This window comes from Sander vitreus, chromosome 21 (assembly GCF_031162955.1).
Source record: "Sander vitreus isolate 19-12246 chromosome 21, sanVit1, whole genome shotgun sequence".
In the NCBI taxonomy this organism is placed as follows: domain Eukaryota; kingdom Metazoa; phylum Chordata; class Actinopteri; order Perciformes; family Percidae; genus Sander; species Sander vitreus.
The window spans coordinates 16,069,318-16,082,016 of record NC_135875.1 but is presented as its reverse complement, the minus strand read 5'-3'; the positions used below and the strand labels follow the sequence as shown (position 1 = coordinate 16,082,016).

General features: G+C 41.3%; 1 protein-coding gene across 2 annotated transcripts in view; it reads right to left on the bottom strand.

Moving 5' to 3' along the window:
• The window catches only part of raraa (retinoic acid receptor, alpha a), a 142,904-nt gene extending 133,996 nt beyond the window's left edge, over positions 1–8,908 (bottom strand). For both annotated transcript variants that reach the window (XM_078278776.1, XM_078278777.1), the window contains exon 1: positions 8,626–8,908. The gene's annotated coding sequence lies outside the window, so the exon portion shown is untranslated. The remainder of the gene's footprint in view (positions 1–8,625) is intronic.
• Between the last annotated feature and the right edge of the window lie 3,791 nt (positions 8,909–12,699).

The window sequence follows — 12,699 nt, the reverse complement described above, 5'->3', positions numbered from 1 at the left end:
GGCTGATCTGCAGGATGGGGATTGAGGCCATCAAGGTATTTTTTAATGGATTATATAAAACTCATGGATCTCTTTCTGATCCTTTGTTTGTCATAATCCATTGCACCCCTTTAAACACTGGAACCTTTTCCTAAATGCCCAGCATTTGCGTTGCAAAGAGTCTGTTTTATCGCTACTGTACTTTTAGAGCCAGTTTGCAGGTGGAAAAAAAGTGCTGCATTTGAACATCAGTATCCTGTTCATGCTGTGGATAAGGAGAGAATGTCTTGATCTTGTTTATATCTTCCTGCCACAAAAGATACACCCTTTTTTCTCTGTGGATACCATACAAGACAATAAAGGCAACACATTATCATTGGAAACTGTAAGAAAGCAGTGATGCAGGCTGTTTTGTTAATGCAAAGTGATTTAACATATCTTATTATGTAGGAAAAGACATTCCTATGTACAACTGTGGACAAAAACACAGCCAGATTGTGAATTGGCAATGGGCACTAAGTTAAGTAGAAAGTGACTAAGAAAACTAGAAATAGCTGATGTGTACAAATGAGAGGTTCTGCAGAAATCACCCTGGAACACGAAGCAGAGTGGTGCAGAGAAGCCTCCTGGAACACAGTCAACACATTTCACACAGGCAGGGTCTGGAAACAACACGCTTGGGGCTTCCACCTTCATTTAGATGAAAATGGACCTCCTCGAGAGGAAATAAAGCCATTTTTAACTCCCCCTCTCACTACGAGTCGGCCTCCTATAATGTGCCCAGTCAATGGACTGTGGGTTTATTCAACTGCAGGCAGCCCAAAGCACAGCCATAAATAATGTAGGGCAGCTCACATGAAACCCTAATCACCATTGTGCTGTCACCCAACAGAGAAGATTGCTTGTTTAATTTACTGCGCCGCATCTGTCTCAGTTCTGCCCAATTTACTTCTCGCAATTTCAATTGGCAAGTACTCCAGGTATTTATCAATTTGCTTTTCATCCAATGCAATGAATCAATAAGAAGGCAATGTTCATGTATATAAGTCTGTGTGAGTGTGTGTTTGTGTAGGCACACGTGTGTGTGCATGTGTTTTGAGTGTGATGGTGTGTATGTGTGACATGAAGAACAAACAAAAAAGCTGCAGCTTGTGAAACAACAAAGGCCATCATCAACACTCAATAACCAGAGACTCATTATTGACCATATACAACGCACTTCATTACATTACTATTCCATTAACATGCAGACATTTGCATATTACAGTCACCTCTTTACAGAGGCTGTTGATCATAAATGGCAGCCATATGCTGCCTGGTGTGCCATATTACAGAATTATTACTGCGACACAAAAACCCAAGAAAAATGGAAATTATGTTGGCACAAAATGAAGTACAAAACCAATCAAAGGATCTGCTGTTATTGATAGTGTCTCACTGACTGAATGAGTATCATTTACATCCACGAGTTATGCTTTCTCGTTGACAAACCTCTGCACGCTGAGGCCTAGTTTGCTGGGTGCATTTCTGAGATACTTTCCTCAAAAATAAACGTACTGTTCAAGTATTTTCTTTATGCGTAAACTACCAAAACAACAGTTTATTTAGCTTTTATAGGAACAAAACACAGAAGATGAATTACTGCTTTATAAACCAACACAAAGGTAAATGTAACTAGCCCCTAATCATCTTTTGTTGCAGTGTTTTGGGGGGGTAATTTTGGCTAGACGTCCACTCCTCCAGCAGCAAACACAGAAATCCTGTCATCCAACAGGCTCTGTGCCGCAACATCTCAGCATGACAGATATTTGGTGCGATGGCTCTTCTGCACTGTGATGACAGCCCATGGAGACAGAATACGCAAGTAGCAGAGGCTCACTAGCTACATAGACTTGGCAGCAGAGCAGTATGACAACCATGCTATGACGTGCTAGCTGTTTGAGCTAGCAGCAGCAAAAAGTGGTATCATCTTTGTTCGGGACCATTATCTCTCCACCGTGGTGTTCACTTCACACTGATAAATGTGGCCTAGCAACTCGAGCTAATGTGCAAGCAGCTGCAGCCACAGCAGCTGGGTAATACACTGTCAACTGCCACATACGCCCACACAGGAGGCACAATAGAGGGGATTTGTTCCACTGAAATCAGTGTTAAGATGCTTTGGTGTATGTAGTGCTTTGAAACTGGACATGGCCACTGCGCAGGAAACTCACATGTAATGTTCCCTATAAGTAACCACTACAGTGTTAATAGATTACTGTTGTAACCTGGAGTAGATTTGTTTGTTAAAGTCTAGTTTTTTTTTTTTAGCTAAAACTCCAATGATTCTCAGGTTTCATTTTCTCCTATGGTCAGCTTTTCTCTGTATTTATCATGGTTTTATAAGATAATGAAAGTAATCGTGAGTTTCACAGCAATAATCTGGAGCCATTCAGTGTGACGAGTCCAATCATTTGGTATACTTTAATATACTCTATCTGGCACCTGAGCAATCTTTTTGATATACATTTGTCTAAATTTCAAAGTACCTACAAAAAGAGTAAGACTAAATTTATACCAAGTTAATATGAAAATGGAAGGTTTTGTTCCTCTGGAAAACTAACCAAAAATCACTTTAATGTCATAACTAATTACAGACACACACTTGGCACAGAGCAGTACTGGTATTATCAAGGAGTGCTTAAGGACAGATTGGCTGGTCAGACATCTGTGTAAGTGACACCAGCTATCTGGCTAGCTGTCTCACTCATGGCAGCAGAGGGTTAACTTGGCAGCTGAGCTGTACAGTGCAGCTCTAAAAGGAATATTAACAGCATGTCCCTCAGTGCCGACTGAGAGAGAGCAACAGGAAAAAGGAGGACGGAGAGAAAAGGAGAGTCTGAGAAAAGGCAAGGAGCAACGGGGCGGGTGTGCGAATCCAATTTCCAGTGACAGTGCGCTCAGAATCACTGTTTCAGTGAAAGAACATATCATCTGTCAAAGTTAATGGCAGTGTCCTGGGGAAAATGAAGGAAAATAGAATGGAGACCATTCATTAAGAAGGTGGGGGATGGGGGTGTGTTGAAGCCACCGGTCTACTCCACTGTCTCCACAGGGAAATAAATATATACACAAGCCATTATTTGTGCATTGACGAGGTTGCAGTGCAGCCACGATCAAGGACTGGTTCTCATGCTACAGAGATAATATTAGCGCAGATGCCTGAACAGGAATCTGTGGGCTCAAGCACAGAGCTATCACTGGGAATGAAGAGGTCGGCCTGGCTGCCTGGTAGGACGGCTGGCAGGCTAGCTAACAGGCCCGGCCAGTCTGTCTCTCACTCAGAGCTGTGGATGTACTCAGAGGAAGCAATTGATACCATTGTTTTATGGAGAGGAGGGTGGAGGGGGATTAAGAACCAACAATAGGTCTCTTTCACTCAAAATGTCAGCCGTCACGCCGGGGGACTGTCCGACTGGGCAGAGACACTTTAGCAAAAACGCCAAGGTACAAAATGAGTGTGGAAAATAGTATGAAACCCTGTGACGAGGGCAATGAAACAGTGTGACATGGGCCAGAACATTCCCCTGCCAAATGGTAGAAATGCAATCTCAAACATGGGACAACAGGCTATGGGAAACTTTACAACGCAGATCATGTGAGATCATGTCAAACAGAAACACATGGCTTTTAATACATTGTTGTTTTGTGTGTGTGTTGAGGATCTGTTAGTCGAAAAACAAGCAGTACAGCTCTGCAAATAATTATGTCAATGATTTCAAGGTCTACCAAAACAAGCTGAAGCTTGAAACACATTCAAAATCAATAACCAGGATAATAGGTTATATGGGTCTTTAGCTCAGCCTCATTAGGAAAAAAGGAGACAAACGTGTCCTGATTCTTCAGGCAAATTAACATAGTGAGGAACCTAAAATATCACAACTGATGATCCACTCTGGGACATGTTATCATGAGACTATACAACGGAGAGATGTTCTCTCTCTGAGTGCTTTGATAACCCCACTGGCCTCGGACCTCTTTGAAAATCTCACTCCGAAGGTTTGAGGTGAATATAAAGAGCAAGTTGAAGTGAGGTACCCTGCCGCTTTAAGGCTGGGATGAAACCGAGTTATTCTACCACTCTGACCTAATTGCTCTCTCGCTCTCCCGACATGAACACTGGGAGCTGTGCACTCTGACACGTAAAGATTATTTAATACCATCAAAGCCATAAAAAGAGAAATAAAAAGAGGTGGGTAGTTAACCATTGCGAGGCTGGTGGGGCCGAGCAGCCCAGAAAGCTATGTGGAAAGCAGCGGAAAGACAATCAGTATGCAAAAGCAGGCCTGTCTAACTGCCGCCGGCCGACGTGAGTGGAGCTCCCACATCCCAACGGCTCCAGAACTCCCCCTCCAAAGAAATCCCACTCAGCTTCGGCTACACTCTCCTAGTATCGGCTCCCACCCTTGTTCTCTCCTGCTTTTCCCACACTCGCCCAAGTCCCTAAGGCAATGACTACGTCATTGGGCACCACTGCCAAACCACTGTAATATCCCAATTTATTTCTACTTATTCTAACAGAGTGTGGGCCTGTTTCATTTAGGTCAAGGCTGGTTTTATTAGGGTAAAGCTACACTGCTTGGTTCCACTGGACTCCATTTGTAGAAGTGTTTCTCTATTAGGCCAAAGACTTCTGACAAACGGAACTTTTAATGAAAGGCAATATCAGCAAATTGGTAAACCAACATATGTACACATCAAAACAATGTCTAAAAAGCTAACCCTAACCCTGTTTTTTCCTATTTACATTAAGTGAAACTTTAATTCGGCAGTGTGGTTTTTCACTAACTACTTCCAACTCCAGAAACAGAGCTACCACCAGTGTGTGGGTGAGACCAGGTAGAGGTGTTTACCGTTAGGCACGCACTGGGTGACATCTCCAGGGTGCCCTGCCATTGTGGGGAGTGTGTCTCATCTGTCAGTGCCTGATGAGTTTGTGCTGCATAGCCTCATGAGTCAGCCTGGCTCGTCAACTACAAGGGAGCAGGCTGCTGTGGCCAGGCTGTGTGTAGACCGCTACAGACAGAAGCAAACCAAACCACCTGACACACTGAGGGCTTTTTTCAGGGAAAGCTAGGTCCAATGCCAAATGTAGCCAAGCGTATATCTCTAGAATATTTCCTCTTCTGTTCTAATAAGAAATGCTGACTATATCTGCATTTTCACATCCTACTATTGGTGGTTTATGTTATTCGTAAAGGATGCTATCTTGTGACTTGAGATCAAAACGATTCTCAAGAATCGACAATGTGGTGACCTACTCAGCTGTGTGGATGACACCATTTAACACCTAATAGTAATATGAGGAAGGAAAACACACTGTGCTATGAAATATTAAAAAATAGGTCACTCAAAACGTGTAAATTCAACAAAGTTGATAATAGTTTTATACAATTGCTCCACAGAAACGTAAAAAAAAAATAAAGATAATTTAGAGAAATCTATTGAATACATTAAAAAGGAGCTGAGCAGAATCAGCTGGCAGATTGAACTTCCCAATATTCTGCACACAAATGTATCCAAATGTGAACAATCCAACCAACCTTTAATAATTCACTTCATGCAGTGAAGTTCCACAGGTAATAAGCAAATCAATCAAACATGACAAACAAAACTGAAAGAGCTAGGAGCCACTGACTCACTACTACTGTGTTTTTAAAGAACAAAGAGGAAAACAAGTTTCTTTCCAGTGTCATTCACACCTGACTTTACAATCCGCAGAGGAAGGAAAGGGACACTGCGAGGGAGTGGGGGATGTGATGGGGCAAAGTGAGTGTGCCACTGCCACCACGATGATGACACATTTAGTGCCATGTGAAGCCGAGGCATGCAAGGCCTTTAACTGGCACTGTTCACACGACGCGAGAACCAACTTCCCGTTGATGCTTGTCAGAGAGTGTTAGTATCACAAAAAACAACCACCTCGTGCTGCGTAACAGAACACTACCTCATATTAACAAATAAGTACAACACTGGGCAGTTTAACATTTTAAAAAGACGCACAGTTAATTTCTGGGTTCTCTAGTTTTGAATATATTGTTGCGAGAAACAATAAAATTATTTCTGTATATATATATATATATATATATATATATATATATATATATATATATATATATATATATATATATATATATACACACACACACACATACCAGCTCTAGTCTACAATTACAATGAATTCAACTTAAAATGAAACATGCATTGTTTAAGCTACTATTGAACCAATATTGGTACCGATACCTGAAATTTGGTTCCGTTACCCAACGGTACCTTTTTTTTTGGTACTTTCCCTCTATAATTACAAAACAATTATTTCAGTTGTAAAAATGATTGTCAAACCTATTTATCCTATGTACTTAGAACATTATGTTATTTTATTAATTAAACAAAATCCTCCTCCTCCCAAACCCATCCCTACAACCTATTAAATTGAATAATTATTCATTTCTTACTCACTGTAACTTTTATTCTTGTTATTTGTATATTCTTTTTTAGCCTGTTTTATTTTCATGACCGTTTTTAATTGCTCTTTAATGTTTCATGTAAAGCACTTTGAATGGCCTTGTTGCTGAAAGGTGCTGTAGAAATAAAGTTGCCTTGCCTTACAACCTCAGCCTGTCAGTCAGTCACCAGGGCACAGAAAACACTCTTGTGCCTGCTTAGGAAGTGTAACGTCAACAGCACCGCGACCGCTTTCTGCTCTCCATTAATATCATATCGCAGCAAACGCTGTCTGCGTGAAGTTTTGAAAAACTGTAACCACACTTGAAACCACTTTATCGGCATTTCCGTGACTCACTGTGACTTCAACAAAACTGCAGAGCCGACGTAGTTTGCACCGTCCGCAGCTATGCGTGTGTGTGTGTGTGTGTTTGTGTCAGAGCTCCGCTCTCTGTCAATTTTCAGAGATGACAGATAAGCTTGAGCTTACGCGCTCTCAGGTAGCCTACCGAAATTTCTACGTTTAACGTGTAAAAAAGGGGGCAAATTTACTGGTCGCACACTCTCAAATTTTGGTCGCAAAATGCGACCATTTGGTCGCAGTCTGGAGCCCTGTTTGAGGATATCTCTCCAAAACATTCTCACTATGTTAGACATTAATATATGAGATGAGCATGACATGGGATCAGGTATCTCAAGACGACTAGACAGCAGATTAAAAAAAAGGTATAAGAAAGTCTAAAGCTTATTATCAAAATTATGATAATATGTGACAGTTTAGAGGTCAGGTAAACAATCTTGGGTTCAGCCCAAGCCTTCCCAATTACAGCGGTGGCACAATCACACGAAGAGAGGAGGTGACAGGGTGGGAAAACCCTCAGACACACCACATTTTCCACTGAGTGACTGCCTCTAATCAATGCATCTTGCTCTGAATGTCACAGAAAAGGGCATCTTCTTCTTCCTCCAGCCCCACCCCACAACAAAAATCAGTCTGTGCTGCCATGCCTGCTGCAGCCAGTAATACAGAAGCATAAATCTAGCGTCACAAAATATCATTCAACGAATCACGCCGTGCCAACGTGCACAGACTAAACAGGTTACTCAAATAAAAGGAAACATCTGGAAAGTACTTGTTACAGCTGTAAAAGGAGGGTAATGCTCACTGTAATCTGTGGTTTAACAAGACGACATGTTACAAGATAACACTGATGACTTTCTGATACTGCAGGGTATGTAGCTCACATATTATAACACCTCAAATTGCCACATTATCTTGCAAGGTGTAATCAGGGGTGTTAACACATTAAGGGAGATATCCGTCAGTTTGCAGTGGTACTTTAAGGCACCGTTTTCAGAAGAATGCATGTAGGTTTTGGGTCATCAAGTTTGAAGCTCAGAATTAGAGCACATCAAAAGAATGCAGGCTGTGGTTGCCCCTCTGCTATGCCTGTTTACCCATCACAGCACACTGAGGAGAGGAAATGGGCTCCTGATGTGATCGATATCAACAGCAAAGTATACTATGCACTCAAGCGAAGTTCACCTCAAAGCCTTGAGTACCCACAATGAAGCAATATCGATCAAAATTAGCGAAAGAAGTAATACATATTTCTCCACATTTCGTTGACGTTACAAAAACAAACAAGTGGGTACAGACGCTCAGACACACATCATTGCATGTTTTTAACCCCACGTGTCGGCACTTTTTTAAAATGCCAAGCTAGATAGTTGGCAGGTCGATTCTTGTTAATTGACTCGCGGAAACTGTCAGCGCTTAAATGTGTTCCAATGTCTTTACAAGCTAACGTTACATTGAGGAGCGTTAGCTTTGCATGCTAGCCGCCCTAACAGACGTCGTGTCCACTTAATATAATGTCGTTCAGACAAACACAAGTAGCTATAGTTTCTTTTATTTTGGTAGGCATGAATTACCGACTTGACAGGAGTTTTGGACTCCAATTAATCAGCCCGTTTCTGACCATGAACGGCGTTAAAAACCTGTCACACTCGTGCACATTATCACCGTGGCCATGCATGGTGCATTCAAAATCCTCCAGGTACCGTTTAATACGGTACCGGGTTAACCTCCTATAGAGGCTGAGACCTGCATGCATGCTGTCAAATTATGACAAGCTGTCAATGGCAAGTGGATGGTAATACCTGGGACCTGATGACTCCTCCTCCCGGTACCCTCGGGCTGCTGGTGGAAGTTCTGCCGCGCAGCTGTATTTCTCCGCGGTGGTACTCTTTTCAAAGTTTTCTGCCGACTCTTAAATCTGCAAACGGTGGCTCTCACGAGTTCCGGGTGACTTAGCCCCCACCGGCAAACCGTAATGTACGTTAAGAGACGGCGAGCCGCTTTCAGAGAGCAGGCAAGTTTGGCACAGCTTTCGCGAAGGCAACCATTACAGTCACGTTCTCTGGCTGTGAAATCCAACACCAGCTCTGACCCCGCCCCTTTCCTTTTCTGGGGCCAGTCCTCAAAAAGTGGATGTCCTGCTCCCTCCAGATGTGTTCAATGCTCTGCTGAAATGATGTGAAGCAACAACAGAAGTACAGCATTCGTTTTGTTGCATTTTAAGTGTGTTTCATCCTTTTATAGCTCTTTTATGCTTCTGTTAATGCATAAACTCCTTTTTTTTCTATTAGCAGTCTGGCAGCCAAAGACTCCGTTTCTTGAGTTGCAACTAACTTTATACTTAACCTTTTACGGAAGGTTAAAGTCAGTGGTGTCTCCAGTGAATGTGTGATTATGTAACTTTAGATATTTTTGAAAGCAATGCAACCAAACACAGGCTTGCAACAGAGAGTGCAAGCCAAAGATACTAAAATACACATTTTACACAAGCCTCAAAACGTGGAATTTTGACAAAACATGGATGAATAAGTATTTTACTTTTGCAAGGAAAATAAAGAATGTTGCATTCGGAATATAATGCCTTCATTATACGACCACTCAGATGAATATCCTACATAACAACGTGTGCTACACATTTCAGACTGTAGGAATACATGGGCTTCACTCCCAAACTATATCTTTCATCAATCATGTATGATTTTTTTCTTTATAGTACATTAACCTATTTTGTCATGCTTTAAAAGCTAATTTCAACTTATAAAATGTCAACTCTATATCATTGTTATGGGACACCAGAGAAGTGGAGACTTTCTTCAGATTTTATTCAAATATGTATCATTTGTATAACATTTTAAACAATCTGGCCTTTTCTCTATTGCGTGAATATGCCTTCCTGTCCTGCTGAAAACACCCTTAAAGTCTCTAAAATATCTTCCATCACAGATTGAACTGTACCCTTTTTTCATACTGCATTTGGGAAGTCAGCTCCTTCTGTTACATCCAGCCTTCAGGGGAACTCTCTGCCAGATCACATAAAGAGCTGCAGCTCTTTTGCCAAATTATACATTTGTCTATAAGCAACCTAACTACTGACTCTGCATTTTACTTATATACTAAACCCTTCATCTGATTTTAAAATGTTTCTATAATTTACATTTAATTGCAATATGTTATGTGATATACTGTTGTATATTTATGTTATTTCTCTTTTTTGTGATGATGTCATAACTCTGTGTGCATGTTTTTAATTGTGCCTGCAAAGGGACTGCATATGAAAATGAGCTCTCAGCTTGGCTGGCTGTTTTAACAGCTGATACAATTTACTGTATATGGCTCATTGAAGAAATTAAATATAATGAGTCAAAAAAGCTCACAAACCGTGAAATTGTTTCTGTATGTAAGCAATTGTTTAAGACAAAACTAGTCATAAGAGTCCATATATGTGCATGCATACATATGGACCTTTCATTTACTTGTTGATTAACTGTAAAATAATTGGTGGCAATTACTTAATCATTTACAGCTTCAAAAATATGAAGAATTCTCACTTTTATTATATTGTAAATTAAAAACCCTCTAGATTTTTTTAGCATTGAAAACAAAAATGGTCAATAGCAGTTGATTGTTTTAGACATCAACTGAAGCTCCGGTAATGTGTGATTTGTCCTTTATTTTTCACTATGCAAATAAATGGTTAATCAAAAATATAAACAATAGTTTGAGCAACAGTTAAAATAACTGTTAAGTAGCATTAATGTTCCCATGTGTACTCAAGTGTGTGTACTGTATGTGTGTGTGTACACAGGTGTGGATACAGTAGTAGGTGCAAAGAAGTGCGTGCATCTGTTTGCGTGCAAAGGAGTTGTGTGCCATGGTAAAGCACAGGTTCTCTCCTGTCTCCTGTCTCAGATGTGACTGCTACACTCAATAGCTTTCTGCCCCAGAAAGCAAAGTTTTATGACAGGTGGTAGATATGAAACCCCTTGTCCTATATGATTGGACAAAAGGTCACAAGACAGCTAGTGACATACTTTGCCTCCATGTTTACCTTCTCAGTTGCTTTTCATCTTTTCCTGGGAGCACTGACACTGCTATAGAGAGAGTGCACACGACAGCATCCTCCTTGTTTCCCCTGTTGCCTTTAAGGCTTTCTTATACAAAAGCTGTGAGTGGCACTAAGCTGTGTTAGTTGTCACACATCACCAAACAAGTGAGGAATGCAGTGCTGGGGGGAGGGTTGGTTGTGACATGGGACATACAGGCATGCAAGTAACCATGAACTGAGGGAGTCATCAAATGCTAAAAGTACTGGTGAAAGTAGCTGCTGTCATAACAGAATAGTTGAAGAGATGGAACTGTCTTATTTAACTGCCATCTGACTGGTGGAACTGGGGCCCAGCATGTGTGTATATAGCATGTGTTCATGTGGACTGGATGGGTTTGCCCTCGTTCACTATAACTGCAGCGTGGGGATTTGTATTGCGTAGCGTTGTGTTTCCTCTACATATCTCTAGGTTGGATAGTAAGGCCTCTGGGGGTCTCCTTAGCCCAGCTGCATCCTCCACTTGTAGCCAGGTTTACACTGGAAGTTACTGGAGTTGAATCTTAATGGCTTACCGGCCCTAGTACAGCTCCCCGCTGCTCTGATATACACATATAGACTGCATTTCAGCATATACTGTACAGCCATACTGACATGTCAAGCATAGTGAAAAGCCATGTGATACATGTTCCATTTCATGCTTTACATAGCCTCCCTGTATGCAAGCAAACCTTCAGAATGTCAAGCTTAACACAGTGGTTTGGAAGGCATCAGGTTTGTGTCTGTGCTACTGTACAGAAAGACAGAAAATCTGAATCCAAGATTTCTAATGCTGCCTTCTCAATTTTCAAGACTTTCAAGGAGACAAGCCTGACATTGACATGAAGGATTACATACAGTATGCATACAGAATGTCTGCCTATGCTTTTGGTTAGTGGAAATATTTTCAGTGGAAGTAGTGGTGTTCTTTTTAAAATGGGAGATCCATTACCTCAGAGGTTCCCAAACTAAGGGTCAGAATCCGCCAAGGGGTCAGACGATGTATAAGGGGGTCCCAGGTTGATTAACAGGATAGGAAAACAAACAAAACTATACAGACTACATAAAACCCTGCTTATTTTTACAGACTGTCCTCTAATGTTAGCTTTTTTTTGTCATGGATAGTTAGATAATTTTACCAATTTAGTCCTAAACATGATCCAAATAGAGTAAGGGAAATCTAATCATCTAAATCATGATGGTAACAAATAGACATTGCTTTGTTTTAAAGGGATTGTTTGACATTTTGGGAAAAGCGTTCATTCGCTTTCTTGTTGAGCGGAAGCTTCATATTTACCATACAGACATCTAACTCTCGGCAAGACAGCGAGTAAGCCATTTCACAAAATGTTCTTATTCCTTTGAGGTCACCAGACCAAAAGATTGGCAACTACTACATTACTTAAAGGTGCAATATGTAATACTGACAGCTAGTGTTTAAAATAGTTACTGCAGTACAAATTCAAAATACTGGAGAGCGTTGTCTCCCCCGGCCCCCTCCTCCCCAGACTCGAAGTTCACAGGTTGCCAAGGCTGAGACCGCAGCATCCATAGTCTCGCTTTGCCAGACCCTCCTCCATAACGCGCTGAAGGAGCATCCACAACAATGTTGCTAAATGCTTGTCTCACATAGCCAGACATTATTTCACAGCACAGCAGGGTAGCTAATGTTAGATGCTGGCTATATTGACAGTCATAGAAGCCCGTGCTCATGCTGAGCTCTGTACCCAACTGACAGACACACTTTTTCGACAACCTTGCTGTCCTCTCCACCTGACGGACAGACACACTTCCT